Source organism: Corvus kubaryi, unplaced genomic scaffold (assembly GCF_017639235.1).
Source record: "Corvus kubaryi isolate FWS band 111438036 unplaced genomic scaffold, C.kubaryi_AGA036_p1.0 37398, whole genome shotgun sequence".
NCBI lineage: Eukaryota > Metazoa > Chordata > Aves > Passeriformes > Corvidae > Corvus > Corvus kubaryi.
The window spans coordinates 4,086,957-4,108,745 of record NW_024581137.1 but is presented as its reverse complement, the minus strand read 5'-3'; the positions used below and the strand labels follow the sequence as shown (position 1 = coordinate 4,108,745).

At 45.7% G+C, this 21,789-nt stretch overlaps 1 protein-coding gene across 1 annotated transcript in view; it reads left to right on the top strand.

Moving 5' to 3' along the window:
- The first annotated feature begins 1,254 nt into the window (after window positions 1-1,254).
- The window catches only part of LOC121671862 (tensin-3-like), an 85,511-nt gene continuing 64,976 nt past the window's right edge, over window positions 1,255-21,789 (top strand). The window contains exon 1 of the mRNA XM_042044120.1: window positions 1,255-1,594. The gene's annotated coding sequence lies outside the window, so the exon portion shown is untranslated. The remainder of the gene's footprint in view (window positions 1,595-21,789) is intronic.

Genomic DNA, 21,789 nt, shown 5'->3' with positions numbered 1-21,789 from the left:
AGGTGATTGTAATTCTGCTTTTGTTTTGTTGGTGTTGCAGGCACTTTGTCTGCCTAGTCCCATAGTACGAAGCATTGCAAAAAACAGACTTAGCTTTGAACTTTGAAACCCAACTCTGGGATGTCTAGAGATCTCTGTTTCTTGGTGGTCCTTTGTCCTCGATGCAATGGAATTGCAAATATTAGCCACTATATTGGCTAAATCAGCCGGGGAAGTGCCTAGTTCTAGAATAGGCTGGCTGTAAATCTAGCCTCTGAGAGTAAAATAGTACGGTGTTTATTATTGCTTATCACTTTTATGAGCTTGTTTCTGGAACAAGCTACAATGAGGTCACATCAGTATGGACACTGTATATATGGGGTCCTAGTAATAAGAGGCATGTTCAAATCCTTTCCTTTGTCACTAGTAATATGCATTCATCTCTCAAGAGAGGCCTCAGTTACCATCTGATAGTGTAGTGTGTGTTAGCAAACTCAATCCTATTAATTAAATTCCTTTTTGCTTCAGTTAATATTTGATTAAATATATATATATATGTATATGCAAGGAATGGCCTCAAGTTATACCTGCGTCAGCTAAATTTCAGGGTACCTCTGGGGGTGAAATTCTACACCAAAGGAAGGACATGAACTCTCAGTTTTTGCATCTGGGGTGAAACCTCTGCTTTCTGAAATGTGGAGCAAAAGGACAGTAGTACCTCTATTTCCTCCCTGCCCGGCTCTTTGGCTGTGTTATGACATGGAAGTTATTCGTTATGCAAGTGGCAGCAGCTGTGAACCACCAGGTACAGAGAGCAGTGCCGTGTGTGTGTGTGTCCTGCAGGAACTCCAGGTGTGAAGCTGCCCTTTCTTGAGCTACTTCAAGGGAGAGGTAATTCTTGGTGTGTCAATAGCATAAATATCAATGCAGTAAAGAACTGTACTTGCATGAACATATGTACACAGGGAATCTACAGCCTTAGGCAGCATCTAAGCAGTGATTTTAGGGATCATCTTTGCATTCTGATGCCGTGCTGAGAAACTAACAGGTGCAGACCTCTCGGCACCCAATTGATTTTGGCCTCATTACACGTGGCTGCTCATGGGTGTTAGGCTCACTCCTCCGCCGGCAGCCACGCCAAGCAGCTCCGGAGAGAGGTAAATGCTCTTGTTCCAGGAGCTGCAACTCCTAGCCTTGCACTTAAGGTCAAAGCCGCTGGGGTACAGGGAGGAAAGCCCAGCCATGCAGGGCCCTAGGTGTAGCGGCGCTCTCCTCGTCTGAAGCTCCCCCACCCCTCTCCCAAGCAGACCAGCCTTCCGAACGGGGCAGTCAGGCTGCCGCGGGGAGATGGCGCCAAGGTAGCACGTCCGAGGAGGGGGCCGGTGTCGTCGCCTCAGGGTGAGGGGCAGCGAGGCACGGCAAGGCTGCCCCGCACCCCCGGGGGCAGTGCTACGCGCCTCTTCCCCGCCTCCTCCTCAGCCTTGATCGAGACAGTGGAGGCTTCTCACCGCGGGAGGGAGGGCAGGAAATAAAAACAAGTGTGTACGGCGCTGGCGGCGGGGGATCCCTGCACCGGCCGAGACGCCTTGTCCTGTCGTGGAGCCGCGTGGACGAGGTAAACTTTGTCGACCGTCGTGAGCCACGGGAATGAGAGCACATCCGGCCGGTGCGACGGCGCGGGGCTTTGTTCCTAGTGGGGCGGAGGAGATCCGGCGGCGGGGCGGGGAGGGAGGCCCTTCGGCGGGCCGCGGGGCCGCCGCGGTGGGGATGGAGGAGTGGCGGCGGCCCTTAGAGCCGCCGCTACCGGGCGCTGGGGCTCCGCGCGCTCGCCCCGCAGCGCGTTAGGGCAGGAAGGGCGTAGTTCCCGGCGGTGGGGCCGGGGGTGGGGCTGGTGCAGTTCAGAGGGATCGGGAGCGCCGTCCACTGGGACAGTGTTCGCGAGTTCATGTTACCGGGAGGGCAGAAGTGGTGGGGCGCCGCCGCAGGGAAGGCAGGATGGCGCCGGGGCTGAGGGCCGTGCCGTTCGCAGGCAGGCTCTGGCCGAGGGGGCGGGAAGGCACTCCGGTATCTCTGTAGTCACGCTAGCACTCTCTATGCTGAGCAACTTAGTGGCCAGGCACTCGCTTCTCTGTTAGAAAGTTACTTAAACCTGTGGGTTTGTCAGGCAGGGGGACCCTCGGTCTGGGGCTGAGGTGCGTCCGCCAGCAGGGAGCCGCCCCCACGCTTGGCTGCTCGGGTCGCCGTCCACAGACAGCCCTTGCTGAGGCTGCCCCGAACCACTGCAGCGCATTTGTTGGTGTGTGTGATAAATGGTGTTGCCTTTGGTACCCACCCAGATCTCTCCCGAACCCCCGCTTTTGAACCGTTGGCAGTGTCTTGCCATCACTGGCTAAAACTTCCAGCTGCTTGAAGCTTTCTGGTGCCTTTTTAAAGATACTGAGGATCGAGGTTCAGGATCTTTGTGTGTCTTCTGACAAACGTCCAGGTCTTAAACAGCTGTTGGCATTGGTGCTGGCCAGTAGTGCAGGCTGGATGGCTCAGGCTCCAGAGCTGTGATCCTCCCTGTCGGGTGGTCTCCTGAATGGTAAGGAGTTGCACTTTAGCCAAGAGTCACATTTCTAAGCCTAGGATTAGGTGAGGACTACACTATTTTCTGTTACTTGATTTTTTTTTTAATTTTGCAATGCTGCTTATATGTTTGACAGCATTTTTTTTTTTAATGTTGAGAAGTACCTGGTAGTACTGATTACATTTGTAATTGCGGTATTTACTTTGTACTAGGTATGAAATGAAACAGTAGCGAGAGCTACAAGGGCTTTTGGTCTATTTTATGTGATATTTGATGGGAAATTTCTGTATGCTGCTCAACTGCAGCTGATTACAGATGACTTAAGCTGGCTAATTTTTAAAAGAAATTGCTGCAGTTAGTCTAGGCTAAGCAGGACTTTTGCTTAAGCTAGTAATATTTTTTATGAGGTTGAAGCTGTGAAAGAGAACCTCTGAAGTATTGAAAGTAGTGGGCTTTTTATCCTATATAGCCAAATTTTTTTTTTTTGGTGTAACTAAATTGATGACTTCTAATGTTTATTGGAAGATTTAATTAGTCATGTAATTTGTTGAAAGTACACGTGCTCATTAATCAGTGCTGCATTGCCAAGTTTTGTATGAGTTAAGTTAAAACATTCTATTTCAGCTTAGATTGTGTATGTGCCCCGGGGAATGATTATTTAGAGAAGGCAGTGGCCACAAATGGTTTAGTCAGTGTTCCTTGCAATCTCTGATTTAATCCAAAGTACCTTTCTGCAGGTCACACTTTTTTTTTACTAAACCAACTGTGATATTTTGGGATATTGTCACCATTGGCATTACCTTCTTTGGCCTGCTCTTGTTTTCTAGTCATTCAGAAAATATTTCTATCTGGAACACAGAACCCACAACAGGGATCTTTTTCTTTCTCTCTCTGGGCTGCTTGCAGGGTGGCATGTGAGTCCATTCCTCAAGCTTATGTGCCTCTTTGACTATAAGCTGTATGGCTAACAGAAGATCGGAGGATACCACTGAGATATAATAATGCAGAATATTGGAAAAATACAGCAATTTCTTTTGCATTAGACAAAGCTTATGGGGCGTCTCTTAATCTCTTTTGTTTGACTTCCCTGGAAGTGTCCATAATGATAAAGAATGACTTGGTATTTTTGAGAGATGGGTGGCACTTATTTGGGTAAAATCTTGTTAGTATATGTAGTGGTTTGGTCCAAAATACTCATTACTGTTTATCTGCTGTGAGATAAGAATTAGGAGAAATGCAAAACAGGCACCAAACTTGAAAGAATATAAAGAAGTTTATTAACAGACCTAAAAGAAGAAAAAAAAAAAAAAAAAAAATACCACCTTCAGAACTCTCCTCCTCCCCCCACCTTCCTCCCTTCTCCCACTGACGATGTGAAAAGACAACCCTTAAGATGTTCAGTCTGTTTACCACTTCCATAATAACCTTGTTCAGTCCATTTAGAAAGAGAAGTCTCTTCTTGCTCATGCTATGAAAACATTATCACAACGAGACAGCCGCCCACTTCCAAATATCGTTCAGTCCATTTAGGAAGAGGAGTCTCTCTGCCTGCGTGTGAGTCCTTTCCCCCCCGACTTGCAGCTTTTCCCGCAACTGCCTTCGAGGGTCCACTCTTGAAGTTTTTTGGGGTACAATTTTTAAGGTTGAGCCGTTCAGAAACAAAAACAGAGGCCCTTCTCCTTCCCTGGGAGCAAAGGGTCTTCATCATCTTCATCTTTAGGACTATCTCTGGGAGCATCTCTACGGACTGAGGTTTTCTCCTTTCCCGTTCGGAGCAAAAGTCCTCATCTGGTTCATCTCTCCCTGTCCAAACTTCTCATGAAATTACAGCTGCGTCAGCATCTGCCTATCTCAGCGCAGGTGCTTTTGCTCACGAGTTGAACACTCCACCCCCCATATCTTCATGAAATTACAACAGGATACTCTGATATATCATAGCTTCACAACAGAATTTCAGCTTTAAGCATCTCCTCTCTCTCTTCCCTCAGGTTTTCAGCTCTTCACAGCAATAAAAGGGTTACTCTCACCTCGGCCTTGCAGCTTTACAGCTGGAATGTTGAATTTTTTTCTTATCGCAGTGGAGAGGGGGGAGAGCCGAGCCGCTCCGGCTGCCCACGGCAAGGCAGTGGGGGGGGGTTCCACGGCTGGAACAGGTCCATGGCTCCAGGATGGCCGTGGCCCGGCCCGGCCTGGCCCAAGCAGGGCCTGGCCGGGCCCACTGGCCCCCACACGGGGCCCGCAGCCACCTGTCCCAGTGCCGGAAACGAGAGAGAGCTTGGAGGGGGAGTTTGCCTATTCTTAAATGTGGATCACAGAGGTGATCACAACTTTAAGTGGCTTAGAGAATTGTCCATATTCAAACTGGCCAGCTGATAGGTTCTGTCAGTTCCCAGAGGAAACTGTAAGCACCCCTTAGCAAGGACGTCCCTTCCGGGACTACGCTTGCTAACCTATGACAGTATAATTATCTATGTGTCTCCTAAATATACTCTTTAACAAAAACAGAGATGGTAACTAAAATAGTGAGCGGTTCTGAAATTGCAGAATGGGCGTAATGAAGGAAAAGCAATATAAGGAAATTAATTTAAAAGTCAGTAAGAATGCTGTAGAAATTTAATAATTTCTAGTTAGGTGGTGGTTAGGCATTTAATTTTAGGGCTTACAGTTCAGTTTTATTCCTGGTGAGAATTTCTAGTGGTGTTTTTCTGGCTGCCAGTTGAAGAGCAGGATTGTTAACTCATTTGCATTTTGGAAGTATCTTCTGATCCTTACTGAGTAGTTATTGAGAATATACAATTTCTCCTATAGTAATCAGCGCTGAATGTGCCTTATGCATCAGCTTTGCAAAACTTGTCAGAAATTTACAGCTTTATTTATTTGCCACAATTTTGCCCTTTAAGTTCAACTTAAAATATTGCATCCGTCAACTTGTGTTCTAATTCTGGCACTGGCCTTGGCATCTGGCATTGAGCAAAGTTATGAAGATCACGGTGGAAGTGTTTATCTATATGTTAGGTAAGGTATTCATGTTGATGATTTAAAAGTGAAAATGTATTGTTTGAGTGAAATGGCACTGCAGAGCAATTCTTGTAGTTTACCATCTGGAAATGTCAGACATTATTAGCACTGTTGATCTATAGGCTGAACCTGACCAGCAACAAGGAAGTGAAGCCTAGAAAAGAAGAAGCTTTGCAAGTCAAATTAACCTTAGTTCCTGTGCCTTCATGCAGAGGGCTCAAATACAGGACTGAAAGTAACCAGAAGTTACCATATCATAATGAGAGTATTTGTATCAGCTACACACCTGAGCTATTGCTGAAGAGTCTTCTCTTGGAACATACCTCTTGGTGGAGACTCTCCAGCTGTGAAGGAAGATGTATGATAGGGGTGGGAGACAGGGAGCTTTTTTTTTTTTTAATTTCTTTTTTTTTTTTTTTTTTTGGTTTGGTTGGGCTGGGTTTTGGATTTTTTGTTGTGTTGTTTCTCCTGGTCTTAGTGCTTTTGTGGCTGGAAGGTGAGAAGCAAGCCAGGTGACTGGATAGCCTCTCTGAAAGTTAGTTTGGTTCCTGCTTAGTTATTTCTTACACAGCAGGCCTGTTAGAGGGATTTGTATGTAAGTATTTGCAGGTGTTTGGCAGCAAGTTATTTTAGTGAGGGGTAGGGAAAGCAAGCATCTGGGAAATGTCAAAGCTATTAAAAGTTTTGGCAGGCCAATGTCCGCAAAGTGAAGCCTGCCATTTGATGATGAATAAAAAGTGAGTTTCAGAAAAACAGCCTACGATACGGTATTTTGCACCTAGAGATAGAGCAGGCTGCCATTTCTGATAAATGGGAGTCTGAGGTTTTCTTACGTTTATGGTAGTGTGAGGGACTCTGCAGTGATAATGGTAATACACTTAATGCATGTAAGTGCCCCCTCACCCTTTTTCCCCACTTGATTTTGTAGTCTTCTGTATTGATGTATTTCACCATATAACTGTGCTTTTAAAGTTGCTATTTTTTTCACAGTTTAAGATTATAACTGGATTTGCATATTTAGGACTCGTTAACTTATGGAAAAGAGTATAGCTTTCTGTGCTTGATATATTAAGCCAGAATTTTCATAGACTGCAGGGTCTGTTGTAGTGATTTGCCAGCGATAGGAAATTAACATTGCCTTGCTTCACAGGGATTAGATGTCCACCTTTTTTTTTCTTTTGCTCCCTACCCCCCTCTCATCTTGCCCACCCCACCATGCTACAATCTAATTACTCTGCGGGTATAGACCTGTGTGATAACAGAATTGAGATAATGAATTGCTTGAGGCATAAAGTGGCAGATTGATATGCAGCAATCTAATGGACAGATGGGTTGACGCAGCCTCTTTCAGTGTACGTCCACTGAAAGGGATCTGAGAAAATTAAGCAGCCTCAGAGACAGAGGAAGGGAAGATGCTGTTACGTGTTTGTAGTTCTGTGAGCTGCACAGACACTCTCTTAGCTTTGGGGATGGCAGAAAGTGGATGTGAATCCATTTAGGAATGTATTTATTTGTGATTTGGGGAATGAGAAAAAGAATGGTGGTGTTTGGAGAACAGTCTATGAGGTTCTATATGTTCAGGAGAAACCTCTAAAGCTTACCTTTTTAAATTTAACTTTCTGTCTTGCAGTAATTTACTGAAAGAAGGAAACTTTGGTGACGATAACTTTTAAGCCTTAACCACAGAAACAAACAAAAAAAATGCAGAGTAGAGGCCATCTTTTTTCCTCCTCATTTGGTCAAATCTATATGCTTGCAGGCAGAGTGAAAAGGTGATTGTAGACATATGATTTTACTTTCAGTTAAAATGCTGTGTTACTGTTTTTCTTGAAGGAGATCATTTTAGTTGGGGAAACTGTGGAATCCTGTGATGTGAGTTTGATCTCTTTTCAATACAAGGAAGAATGTACATTAGACCATACATAAAATTTTCAATTTCATTGAACTGCCTTGTGTACCTTGCATACCATTTCTCAGACTCTATGCTTTGTAAGCACATTCTCATTGATCAATAGAAGAAGTGTATTTACAGCTGTCTTTTTAGTTGAAGTAAAATGGGTTGGCTTCCTTCTTCTGTAGGTCTTTTCTGTATCTGTTTTTTTTCTGCAGCTAGTACTACTGAAATTCTTTTGAGGAGATAAGGTAAAAAGAAATCACTAGTGTGTAATTTGACAAGGGATATTTATAAATATGTAATATTGCCTTGTTGGATACCAGGGTCTCTGCTGAAATATTTTCTCTATCAGGGTTTCTTTGTGCCATATAAAGCACGTTGCACCTTCTATCTTTCGGCAGACAAATGCTTCAGGTTTTTGCAAGTCTTCTTGGTTGCAAAAATAGAACATTTTTGTGTCCTAATCATCCTTATTCATCTTGATTAGTGCATTTTGGGACTTTTTTTGTGCACTCAGGTTTCCGTATCTCTGTTCTAGTGATTCAGCAAGTTGCTGCAGTTGAAAGTGATGCAGAGGACACTTCCATCTGGCTTGCCACCTGTTCTCTGGAGGGGATGAGGAGGGCCCAGAGAGCTGCATGCTACATTCTACACCTTTTTTCATGCTGCTGGTCAGTGTCTGGATACTGCTGTTGCTTCTTGTCCTTGCAGAAGTGGCTATATCCTCCATCTCCAGTCCTGTGGCTGTAGTAATGTCAGTAGCTCTATCCTCTGACATACTGAGGTTTTTACCTGTTTCAGGGCCATGGCTGGGTTTGTAGTGGTTAGCAGAGATAGCTTGCTGCTGTTAGACAGGTAAGTCGGTAGTTTATCAGCATGGGGGTAATTGAGGGCAACCCACTGTGAAGAAGGGGGGTAAAATTGGTGTTGGAATCTGAGACTAGACCGTTGTGGTAAATAATCCAGTATTCAGAGAGCCAAGAAGAGACAGATACCATAGCACTGTGTTTGGGGTGTTCATCTGCAATCTGGAAGAAAAGGTGAGAAGGAGCTTGAAGGTGAGCCTTCCACATCAGAGAACAGTGTACTGGCTTAGAGGTCCTCCAGTCTTGCCTCTTTGGATGCTGTACATGCAGAGTATCCCCTTTCTGCTTCAGTGCTTTAGTAAGAAGTGCAATTGCTGTAACAGGAGAGAGTGAGATGTGCTCAGGGCAGGCATTCCTAGCTGTTGGATGGATCCACAAGCTAATGGATTACTCCATTAGAGGTTTCTCCCAGAGGTGGGTGGTTTGTAACCCCTAGCTTTAGCAGTGTTAGGTTCTGTACCACATCGTGAGCGTACCACATCGTGAGCATCCTTGTTTTCTGCCTTTCATGGAGCTAGTGAAGAAGGAGACATGATCTGTATTCCACAGCCTGGTGTGACTTTTCTCCTAATGGCGAATGAGTTAGTCATGGAAATACAGCTTGTGTGCATGCAAGCTTTGTTTTGTCTGGTTTTAAAGATGAACGGGTGATAGTGACTTGTTAAGGGATACTTGTCTAACCGTCAGTATCCTGGAAATAGTAGCTATGAGAGCAAAGAATATCTTTGTGGGTATTGTGTACTTCTGGAAACATCTGATTTTCTGAAAATACATGCTAGGTTTTGTTTACCTGGTGGATCTGAACTTTAGTGTTTGCAATTGAAATGTAATTTTTAACAAATTGTTGATATTGTACATCTGCCAGGTTATGGGTAATTTGATATTTTTAAATTTATTATATATACATGAAGAAACTTTAGCTGCCTGGATTTTGGTAACAAACTGTTCCCTCTGGCTTTGATGAATGAGTTGTTACCAGATTATAGCTAATAAACACATAGACTGTTGCAGTGGTCAAGAAATGAGAACCTAGGTCTATGGTTTAATAATTTGCTATTGATTTTAGTATGTAATCAATTTAATTTGTGTTGAAAAACCTCTGAAAACACTTCCTTTAAGAACACAAAGTATTTCACTAAGTTAGAAATAAGCCATTCCTGACGCATGCTATCTTTTTTTTGCAGTCATTCAATTGTTCTTGCAGTTATCAGCCACACTCAGCCTTTAGGACTATTTCTATTTTCAGTTGAGATGGATTTGATTTGGAAAATCAAAAGTCAAGTACAGCCTGTTACTGCAGGTTCTGGGAAACGTGGCATTTCCAGTGGCAATTTCAATAGGTTAGGGATAAGGTTAGGTTTAAGATCAAGCTCTGGGGGAAAATGTGGGTTTCTTTTTAGTAGTAGACTGGATTTTAAGTAATAAATGTTTAGATTAGTAGGTTTCAATTGAACCACTGAGATTGTTATCAGCCTGCTTCCTAAAATTCCTTTCTGTTTCGTCTGGTCTAGCCCGAGTATTGGATTTTTTTGAGCTGTAAGGTTATAAGCATCTAAAAAACTCTGCTACTCTATCTTAGCTGCTTTTGCTCTTTGAGTATGGTTTGTTGAAAGAAGAACTGTTTTTTAAATATCAGCAATATGCACATTTTAGAAGTGCATATTCAATCCATAAGTAAAATATAGGAAGTAAATATGGGCAAGTCTTACACACTTTCTTTATAAGTTATGACTGTGGAAAGAAATGACTAACAATTCTATAGTTGTTTTCAAAGGAGTTGCATGTTTTGTGCTTTTTGTAACCTTGCAGGTGTTCCCTGTCAGCAGATACGCAGCAGTGGCCTTGCTGCAGTTGATTCCAACTGTTCTGTGTTATTTGAGAGCTTTTTGGGTTCTGCAGTATTTTATGGATGCCAATATTCTTTTATTTGTCTAATTTCTTTCTGTCTTATATACTGTGGTTATGTAAAATATTTTGGTGCTGCCCTGCTGCTCCTTTGCCTGCCTGCCTGCCTGCCTGCCTGCCAGAAGTATATTTAAACGTGTAAGCTTGAATCTTATGTTAGGATTTGTCTGTCTATATTAAATTACTTATGTGTTTCAAGATGCTTAATGATGGGGCAGAGGAGGAAATAGATTTAATTCTGGCTTGGCACTCAATATTCTTCCATAGAGTTCTTGCCTTTTGCAGCTTAAAAATTCTGCATTTCAGTCTAATATTTTGCTTTTACTTCTGTGCTGCTTTCTGTAATGTGCTTAATTTGTGATATTCTCTCCCCCCTGCCCCCACCCCCAGCCTTGGTAGCACTGGACTTTTCTCCAAGGAGTGGCTTTGGTGAAGCACAGTAGTTTTATTGTTAGGGTTGACAAAGTGCATCATGGGATTTATAGTTCCATCTAGGAAATGAACCTCTAGAGGAGTTATGTCAGAAGCCAGTTAAAACCCCATTCCCCAGGAAGTGCAAGAGTAGCGTGTCAAAATCTTTTAGCTCTTGCTTGGGAGTATTCTTTTGCTAAATACCTGCTCTCTCTGCTGTGCAAAGATACTTTGAAGAAAACTAATTATAAAAAATTGCAGTTTTAGCTTTTTATTTCTATGTCATTGAAACACTTTGGCTGTTCCCTGTGTGTATACATGCTGTTACTCTATTTTATTTTGAAATGCAGATTCTCATTCTTCCCTGAAAAGATAATAGCTGTTCTCTTTGTATATTAGGGTCATAAAGTGTGTCAACAAACTGACCTTTTCTGAAAGCTGGAGACTAGTTAATGAGGCACTCCAGTTTTCATTATGGCCTGCAGGAGATGGCATACCACTTACCAAGAAAGAGGATTTGAGGGCTAATTGGGAAAGAGTGGCTGTGTTCAGCTGTGACATCTCAAATCTGCAAGTACAGAACAGTACTTCTGGGGAAAACCAGGACTTAAACATTGATTCACAGTCTAGTCTAAGACAATAGATTCAAAAAGGTCAATGATCATGTGCTGCAAGATCACGTGTTGCTAGAAGGGACTGATAAATAATCAGAAGAATCTTTGAGAATTGTTTTCTAATGGCTTGTGCTCATTTGTGAAGAAGGCAACCAGTAGTTCCATGAATTAACACTGCATACAAAGACCCAGTTGTCCTGGTTAGCACCTTTATCTGTGTGCTTTGAAGCGAGACTACGTTCCCAGCAGGTGTGAGATTTTGTGAAAATGTAGTTATTCTGCTTAATGCAGAAAATGTGGTTAGGCTGAGCTGGACTGAAATGTGAGTAAAATTATGTTGGTTTTGTACAGCCTGGTTTTTAGTAGCAAGGGAGCCATGGAGATGGCTTCTCTGAGAAGCTGCTAGAAGCTTCCACCATGTCCAGCAGAGCCAATCCCTGATGGGTCTGAAGATGGATATGCCACTGGCCAAAGATGGGCCATTTAGAGATGATGGTAATGTCTCTGTGGTAACATATTTAAGAAGAAAATCAAAACAAAGTGGGGGCACAGTTTTTTCCAGTCGGAGAAGAGGAGGAGGTGAGAGCATGTGATGGAAACAACATGGGGACACCAGGGTCAGTGGAGAAGGAGAGGCAGGAAGTGCTCCAGGTGCCAGAGCCAAGATTCCTTTGCAGGCTGTGGTGATGACCATGGCGAGGCAGGCTGTCCCCCTGCAGCCCATGGGGGTCCACGGGTATGCAGAGATCCACCCACAGCCTGTGAGGGAGGTGTCCATACTGGAGTGGGTGGATATGTGGAGGAGGCGGTGATCAAGAGGGGCCCCTTGCTTCCAAGCTGGAGCAGCCTGTCCTTGGAGGACTGCACCCCGTGGAAGAGTGACCCATGCTGCAGCAGTTTTGGGAGGACTGCTGCTTGTGAGATTGGAACCATGCTGGAGGAGTTCATGGAGAACTGTCTCCTGTGGGAAGGGACCCCATGGCGTAGCAGGGGAAGAACTCCTCTCCCTGAGCAGTGGAAAAATCTCGGGTGATGACCTGACCAAACCCTCATGCCCTGTGGTGTTGGTGGGAAGGAGGGAGGTGTTGGGGGAAGAAGAGGTGTTTTTAAGGGCTTATTTTATTTCTCATTATCCTCCTCTGACTTTGTTAGTAATAAATTTACTTTGTACTTCTGAGTTGAGCCTGTTTTGCTCTTGGAGTGTTTTCTCCTGGTCCTTATCTCAACTCAGGAACCCTTCGTTTAAATTTTTTCTCTCCTCTGCTCAGCTGTAGCAGGGGAGGGCAAGGGTTAGGTTCCTTCCTTTTTATAGATTTTTTGATTTGTTTTCGTTTTGTTTTTAAAGAATGTGGTGATTAACATTTGGAGCACAGGACTGAAATATAAGCAAAGCAGACTTTGCTGCCACATGTTCTTGCTGTTCTGATTCATACTGAGATAGTCATCACTAACATAGCTTGAAAAGTAAAATGATATGAAGGAAAAGAGTTTGACACAGCTTCCTTGAATCCATTTTCTGTCTTTTGGGATTTGATTACTGTTCTGACCGCTTGCAAAGCAACTTGAATTTCTCAGGTTGCATTCATTTGCATGGTGATGCCTGATGTTGCTTAACCAGGTGGAATTGTGCATCTTAGAACAAGGCTGCGGGTGTTGCTGCTGTGGGAGAAGTCTTCAAGGAAATGGATGCTTCTTTTACAGTGCTTGTAGAGGGAGCATTGGCTGTATTAACATTTTTTGATTGTTCAGTTTACTTGCTTTCACTTATGCATCTGGGTGTTACGCAACTGGCTGCTGTTACAGTTATGCGTAGTGTTCTAAAGACCTGTAGAGCTGAGAAGGAAAAATATCTCAAAACAGCTGGAATGTTCGAGCAGGCATGTTTGTTCACTTCATTATACTTGAAGTGGTGAGAGAAATGAAGCATGCAAGCGGAGCAAATCAAGGTCTTCCTGTAAGTCATGAGCCGTCTTAAGACAGTTCCCAAGAGTGGTCAGCTTGCTCCATTTATTTTTTAATGACACTAAATTGGGCACCAGTTTTATTTGTTTACTATGTCCATGAAATTTTCTGTACATGCTAATAGATTTGGGAATTTCCATTCAAGTAACCGATGTACTGTATTCAGAACCGAAGTTTTCGTGTGCTTTCCGGAAGAGTGTTATGCTCACATGAAGATTGAGTGCAACCTCAGTGTGAGAGAGCTGATATAATGAAGTATTTCAGGTGTAGCTGGATCTATTAGCTAATGAAATGTGACAATTTCTGGAATGGTATACTCTTTACTACAGCGGAACTGATGAATGTAACATGGATGATAGGATAGATTTGCTTGTAATCTAGCCAATGTTCTTACATGGTGAGAATTTGCTGTATTTCTGTTACTCTAGCTCTAACTGATGCCTTTTCCTGGTCTTAAAATCAAGAGTCATACATGGTTAGAAGGGGAAAAGGGATTTTACCTTGGTATTTATTTTAAGGATCCTTAGGTGTACACGTCCAGGTCATATGCATTGAGATGCACCCCGCCAAGTCTATATCTGTGTCCCCCTCCCCCCCCACCATTGGGTATAACATTATAGGTTTTACTAATTAGCATATCTATCAAAGATTCCCCAATGAGAGGCTCAAGTGAGCCCCCCTCCCCAAGGAACCTTCCCCTGGATGGTTCTATCTTGGTTTACAGAATGTGTTCCGGAGAGGACCTTGGGGTCTGGGGCACACTGATCCCTAGCTACGAAGCTTCTAAAATGTTTAGTCTCTTAGCTTGACAAACAAGTCTAAGAATGTAGGCAAAAAGCACTAGGAGTACAGAAGTTGTAAAATGGTATAACGGGTATAAAAGAAAAGGCAAAAATCTTCATGGCATCATAACCAACTGGAGCAACTACTAGGTATCCTATTTCTAACACCATTTCTGAAAAATGGGAATTTTGATTCTTCTGTAGGAATGAAACTAGACCATTTATGTTAACAATGAGATTCTTTAGACTTTTTTCGGAAGTATGTAGCTCTTTTGTCGATGGTTTAGCAGAGCAGAATCTCTTGTGAAGGCCTTCTCCAAATCGTGATAGTTTTCAGCTTGCCTTAAGAGAAAGAGGCAAAAGAGTTTGACATCTAAAGTATTGTGTAAAATGCACTTGAACAGTGTTGATGATTGAGGCACAGACTCAGACCAGCAGGGAATCTGAATAGTTTATTCAAAGAAACGAGCTGGTCTCTACACTTTTTCAAGGCACAGTATTTCCTTACATGGCAATTCTCCCTATGTGACCTATCCTGTGTTGCCACATCAGCAACACACTTCCTAAATGTCCTTCTATGGGGTGATCACTCGCTGTTCACTCGTCTATCAGCTCCTGGCAGCCTTCTCTCCGTAGGGGTCTGCCGTGTGACACCGCCTCCCCCCAGGGTCCGGTGGAGACAAGCTCCTTTGTGCTGCCATGTGCTTCTTTGTGCTGCCACGTGCCTCTGCAGGCAGGTCCTACAGCCCGCAACTCAACTATATCCCATCTCTTCCTACAATTCCCTCTTTTTTGTTTTATACAAACAAGAATCATGAAACAAAACACTTCTAACATTAGAACATGTTTGGCCCACTGCCCGAACCAAATAAGCTCCATTCCTCACAAAAGCAGTATTTTTCCTGTGAACAGGGGGATAGATGAAAACACCCAATAACTAGTCCTATGTATGAAGACAGTGATTAAACAGATTGAACTTAAACAGCATAAAGTTGTCTAAAACTTTTACCATCACCCACAGTCTGCAGTTGCGGGGAGGTCCTATTTCATAGTGAAGACTTGGAGAGTCTTTCCCAGGCAAGACTTCCAAGTTTACTTTGAAAGAGGGTTCAGCTTTTATAAGATCAAATCAACAATTCAAAGTGACTTGATTATGCCTTTAGGGCAGAAACACCTGGGTCTGATGGTATAATCCTCAGTCAGCCAGGGCTAGGGCTTGGCCAGAGCCTCAAGCCTTGACTGAGAGGGTTTCCCTAAAATACCTACAAAATTGCCTAAAAACTTTATTAATATCAGTTAGGAATATGACTTCAGAAGAGTTTATGTTCCCCACAAGCTGATTATGAGGCTGGAGTATCCAAGGCTGGTTGGACCACTCTTGCACTGGAATCTGTGGAAACACAAGCATATCTTTGCCCCCAGGTTATCAACGGAAAGGGGCCTTCTCATTTTCCACTTTCAAGATTCCTACCAAATACCTCAGCTTTTCCTAAGTGAGCCTGTGATCATTCTGAATGCGATTGAAAAATTAAGAACATATAAAGCTTTTTGCAGTCTTTTATGAGGGGTATACCCCATCTTTGCACCCCCTTTTTTTGTTTTAATGGTATGGACTTGAGAGCGCTATGGGCCCATTCTGCATGCTCACCTGTATGGGCAGAAGCAAAAATATATGTGGAAAGGTTATCAATCATAACAAGAACATATTTCAACTTACCAAATTCCGGAAAATGTGTAACATAACATGCAGTTTTCTTACTATGAACAGTAAAACAGTACATCAAATAGAACAACAAGCACTCTCAGAGCAAAAATAAGCAAAGTGGTTATCTTCAACTGCTTAAATACTTCACCATTTCACAGAATGTATGTAAGTCCAGGCTCTGGACATTACAATTATAATAACATTAACTCTCTAAGTGGTTTCAAAAGGTAACAAGCCCCGAGTCAGAAGTTGCTGCAGAATGAGAGGCTTTTATGGTCTTTCATTTCAGTGGTAACCTTTTCTATATCAAGGAAGCAGCAATGTGGGAGCTCTTCTTCCAGTTTCTTCAAGTAGGAAAAGAGTACTTTGAAAAAACACATCAGTTAATTTCTGTTTGAAAAGAGCTTACAAATCAGAATTATTATCCATCACAAAAAGCAATCAAAACAATGGGGGGGGGTCATAAGGTGCTACGGTAAAAAAGCAATCTTTGCGATAGGGTCCAGGATTGTGGCAACATTTTGAATAAGGAAAACAGGAGAGTTTTATGGACCAGCTGCAAGAGTGACATGCCTAGCCCGCAGCTGCTCCCGCACAAGCCGGTGCAAATGCTGCAGCTCTCCTACCCCCGAGGAAGGGGCCATCGGTCCACTCAGTTCTTTTCTCCAGCATGGCATCAGCTCATGAGGGTCTGCAGCAGATGCGAGCCCTGGCTGTAGCGGCGTCGGTCGGGCGGCGGCGCGGGTTGGGCGGCTTGCAGAGGTCTGTCGGCCCATCTTCTCACTTCCCACATGCAGAGAGCCACGATTGCTCTGCCAGATCCGCTGTGTCGCTGGCACAGTGTTCGCTGCCTTTTCCTGTCTCTGCAATGTGGTCGCCTTTAGCGGGGGGAGGTGGTCCCAGGTGCAGGAGAGCCAGCCTGAGACACGACACGAACACCGATACTATTTGAGCATCGTGCTCCAGTTTTATTGTTTACCTACACCAAGTTATACTTTGCAAAGTTCACGCCCCTTTCCCACAAGAAAGCCTCTAAGCAGCGGGGGAGCTGACCAGTGTATACCTTTTCCCAAGGCTGTTCAAGGCTGCCAGCTAGCAGGTGCCTTGCAAGCCTATCTTCAGCCTGAGGCCCCGTCAGGGGTACTTCTGCAACAGCTCTGGGGTGCCCAAGCTCTCCTGGGGTATCCTATGCCCCCACTCCACAAGGAATTCCTCTACATATCCCCTGTTTTCTTTTTGGGCAACCCAGGTCTGGTCAATGATTTTTTGCAGCCCCGCTTTAAGGCAAGAAAAATACACCCAAGTACTATTAAGCCTAATATAACTACAAATAGCAATCGGCAGCCTTCTACTACCAAGGTATGCAGCCATCCGGTGATACCCAGACTCTTAAGCCAATCTCCAATAGGGTTGTCTGTCTCCCGAAGGTTGTGTAGGCCCCTCTGGAGGTCAGAGAGGTGCTTGTGAATTGAGACAGAGTGGTCAGAAAGATTCATACAGCACATACCCTGGAACTCTTCACAGCCGTGGCCGTGAGCTAGTAGTAGAAAATCAATGGCTACTCGATTTTGTAATACTGCATATCTAACTCTAGTAAGATCTGCACTTAGCTCGTCAAGCATCTGCGAAGTTATGTGTCTCCCAGTAAGCAAGTTTATGCAAAATAGCGTGAGCCCTGGCTGCTGAAGCACCAGGTAAAAACATAGATACTAGCCAAATTAACTGCCTTCACTTGATCTAAATGGGCGGACAGCTGATTGAAAATGTCCGCTAATGCTCCTGTCTCAAGACAGTCAAAAAACAATTCCCCACTCTACCTCTGTGTCTGGTGCTATACCCAAGAATTTATGCAACTCCCCTTCTTAGTTTTGCCTTTGGAGAGGGTTCCCCGACACCCACCACAAGTCACTAGCAACCACCCAGGGCAGCTGTTACATTCGCCCCAGGGTCTCGCTATTTCTCCTGCTACGGAGAGTGGTGGATCTGGCAAGTCCTCAGCTCCCTCACTCAGCCACATCTGCAGCCTCTCCCAAGGCTTCTCGGGACAGAGGTCCCAGAGTTCCAGCTGTTATGGTAGTGGCGTCACTTTCTTCAGGAGCCGATGCTGACTGCACCTTCTCGCTTCAGGGTCCTGTCTGTGTAGCATGGCACCACTTGCTGGGCACCCCTCTGGTCAGTGCTGCGGCGATGACTTGTCCCTGTTGTTGCCGGACATTCTGCAGCGTTGCAGTAAAAGCAGCTGTTTGAGATGACTGTTCCGCACGGCTAGCATGCACGAGCATCTTGTCTACACCTGCTCCTTGGGGCAGCGTGGCAAGAATTGTCTTAGTTTGCCTATTTGCATTTTCAAAGGCAAGTGTTCGGAACATTTGCTCCTGGAGCTCTTCAGAGAGCTCAGTTGCATCCTTTACGGCTGCTGACAAACGGTCGATGAACTGACCGTATGGCTCCGACAGCCTCTGTCGGACTGCTGCAAACAGGGGAGACTTCTTCTTTTCAGGTACTGACAACAAGGCTTTGTGGGCAAGAGTCTGTGACAACTGATGAATGACTACGGGCATGGTCAGCTGTGTCACCGTCGCTCCATAAGCCCCGCTCCCAGTTAGCATGTCAGCTTGGAGTGCATATAGTGGGTCTTGTGTGTCACCTTGGTGTTTGCTAGCTTCTTCTTGTGCTAGCCACTTCCATGTTCGCTCCCAGAGCAGGAACTGAGAAGGGGTTAACAACAATTGTGCGATGCTGATGCAATCATTCGGACACAGGACATCTGCTGTAAAGATAAACTGCAGAATGCTTCGTGCAGCTTCAGACCGCAAGCCATGAGTGGTGACTGTTTGCTTAGCTTGCAAGATCTTCCAGTCATGGGGTTCCCACTTTGCAGTGTCCCCGTGTGTCTGTACAGGGCAAGCAAGGGCATCCACTGCGTGCCAGTCACTCTCAATGATTGCATCATGGATAACTCCATTCCATGTCCTTCGCAATGGGTCAGTCCTCTCCGTCAGGGCTGATGGAGGCGACGGCTGTACCTCCCCTCATGGGAAGGGAGGGGCTGTGGGCACTGTGCCTGATTCTCCCGACGGGAACGTAGGAGCTCTGAGTGCTATCTTGACCGGTGGGGCCATGGGACGCCATGGTGCTGATGGTGTGATATCACAAGCTTTGGACTCTAGCGCGTCTTGCCATGTAGATAAGTCGGCAAGCTTTTTGATTACTTCATGCATCATTTCTTGGTGCTTCTCCCCCTCTTGGGGCTGAGCCCGAGCAGCCCTTGGCTGGCTCTGGCTCTGCAGGCAACGAAACCACAGAAGCCGCTTTGCTGCCGGACATTGCTCCGCTGTCCAGCAGAGGGGGGATTGCGCTCTGCTGCTCTCGGCCGGGCTTTAGGACCGCTGGTTTGCGCCGCCGCTTTCGGCCGGGCACCAGGACCGCCTGTTTCTCCTTGGCCCGCCTGTGCCCCACCCCTTGAGTCGGGCAGCTCTGCTTCTGCCTTCGCAGCCATTTCTCTCTCAGATGTCGGAGGGGTAATTTCCTTCCCTGCCGAGTCCAGCAACTCCCGCAGTGAGTGGACGGGTGCTGCTGTGCCTTTAATCGGTCTTCTCGCGGCCAGCCTGAAGAACCGTGCAACCCTGGACTCCGCCCTGGTGTCTGGCCGCCGCTCCGTAAGACCCCCGTCTGTTCCCTTTCCGGAGCCGCTACACCTGGAGCTGCTACTCTCTAAAGCCTCTGTGGCGGCCGCGGCCACTGTCCTCTCTGCTTTCATCTCTGCGAGAGTGCCAGTTACTGCTCTCCAGGTTAAGCCGAGAGCTTTAGCTTCTTTAGCTTCCTTTCCTCCCTCAATCGTGGACAGCCACAATTTGTTTCCGACTTACCCCCCACGCTTCGGTTGAGAACAAAAGCGAAGTGTATTTCACACACCCATGTTCCCGGGCCTATGTAATGAGGGCATTCAGATCTCGGTCTTTCACGATCTCGCCTCTCTTAGAGAGGATGCTAGGTAGGAGTCGTGTCCCCGCCTCCTAATCCATAGCTTCTTTGCTGAGGGTACTCGCTTAGCCATGCGAAAATATGGTTTCCGGCACTCGGCTTTGAGGTTTAGCCCCCGGCTTTACTCGGCTTTGGGGCTTATCCTCCAGCCTTCTATTCAGCTTCGAGACCGGGCCTCCGGCTTTACTCGGCTTTGGGGCCACCCGCTCTGGCTCCCCTGGCTCCGCCGCACTGATACGATGAAATTCAGAGTCTTACCACCTTTAAGCAAACCTGCATGTAGCAAAACTCACTCGGGTCCCTGTTCGGGCGCCAGATTTAGCGGGGGGGGGGTGGTCCCAGGTGCAGGAGAGCCAGCCTGAGACACGACATGAACACCGATACTATTTGAGCATCGTGCTCCAGTTTTATTGTTTACCTACACCAAGTTATACTTTGCAAAGTTCACGCCCCTTTCCCACAAGAAAGCCTCTAAGCAGCGGGGGAGCTGACCAGTGTATACCTTTTCCCAAGGCTGTTCAAGGCTGCCAGCTAGCAGGTGCCTTGCAAGCCTATCTTCAGCCTGAGGCCCCGTCAGGGGTACTTCTGCAACAGCTCTGGGGTGCCCAAGCTCTCCTGGGGTATCCTATGCCCCCACTCCACAAGGAATTCCTCTACACTCGCTGCCATGTGCTCACTGGCGCTGTGTGCTTGCTGGCACTGCACCCCTGTGGCCCCGCATGCGTCTGCTGCCGCCGCTGCACTCTTGCAGAGGGGAAACAGAGAGGGAACACACTACCAGGAAGGGTCCCCCTGGCTCCAGCCACTCGCTATGACGCAGCTCTAGCTGATGCCACATGGCACAGGGCGGGGCAAGCTCTTCTATGATATTGTCCGGTTCCCCTCCAGGGTCAAACGGGTTGGCGCATGAGGGGCTATCTTCTGGTTCTCCTTCCACAGCCCCGACAGACTTACAGTTGCTCGCTGGCGGTGGAGAAGGGGTTGCCACAGCTGCCACCGTGGCACAAGCATCCTTCTTTGTCTGGTCTCTGGGTGCTGCATGTGCTGTGAGCACCTTGCACACTGTCCTCCATGGACACAAAAGCTTTGTCAGTGCTGTGTCACTTTGCGCAACTCCGTCCCATAACTCCGATGAAAAGGCGGTGCTCGGGTTTCGTGTGGGCACTTTGGAAGCCGTCCAACGCAGCATAATTTTAAGGGATTGGGGAGGCTTTCCATGTTTTTCAAGTAAATGAGACGTAAGTTCGAAAACATGGCTGTCCGATGAGGACTGTCCAGCTCCCATGTCCCCTGTGGTTCACCTACAACTGCAGGGATTGATCTCTGGCCCGTGTTCCTGCTGCTTTCAGCAGCACTTCAAGTCCCACAGGGCTCACCGATGGATGCGCAATTAGGTGTATAATAAGCTCCTCACAGGGGGCACCATTTGTCAGGGATTGAGGCACGGACCCAGAGCAGCAGGGAATCTGAATTGTTTATTCAAATAAATGAGCTGGTTTTTTACACTTTTTCAAGGCACAGTATTTCCTTACATGGCAATTCTCACTATCTGACCGCGTTGCCACATCAGCAACACACTTTCTAAATGTCCTTCTATGGGATGATCATTCGCCGTTCACCCATCCGTCGGCTCCCGGCAGCCTCCTCTCTGTAGGGGTCTGCCGTGTGAGACCTTCTCCCCCCAGGGTCTGGTGGAGACAAGCTCCTTTGTGCTGCCATATCCTCCTTTGTGCTGCCACGTGCCTCTGCAGGCAGGTCCTAAAGCCCGCAACTCAACTCTATCCCATCTCATCCCACAAAGCAGTGGCAGCTCAAATGGCAATATTAGAAGAACTACCTCTCTTTATGTGTCTAGTTGCTTTTCCTAACATATTTAGCTTCTCACTTGCACTTTTTCCTTTCTATGAAATAAATTTGTTTCAAAGAGTTACAGATGATAAATATTAGTTTTGCTATTTTAGCTTTTGGAAAGGACAGACATATGAAAATGACACTTGTGTGATGTGGGTGCCATTTCCAGTCTGAACCTGCAGTGAATCATTTTGACAAAGCATAATATCAGGTTTGGCAGAGAATGGGGATAAAATTGTCTCTCAGCTA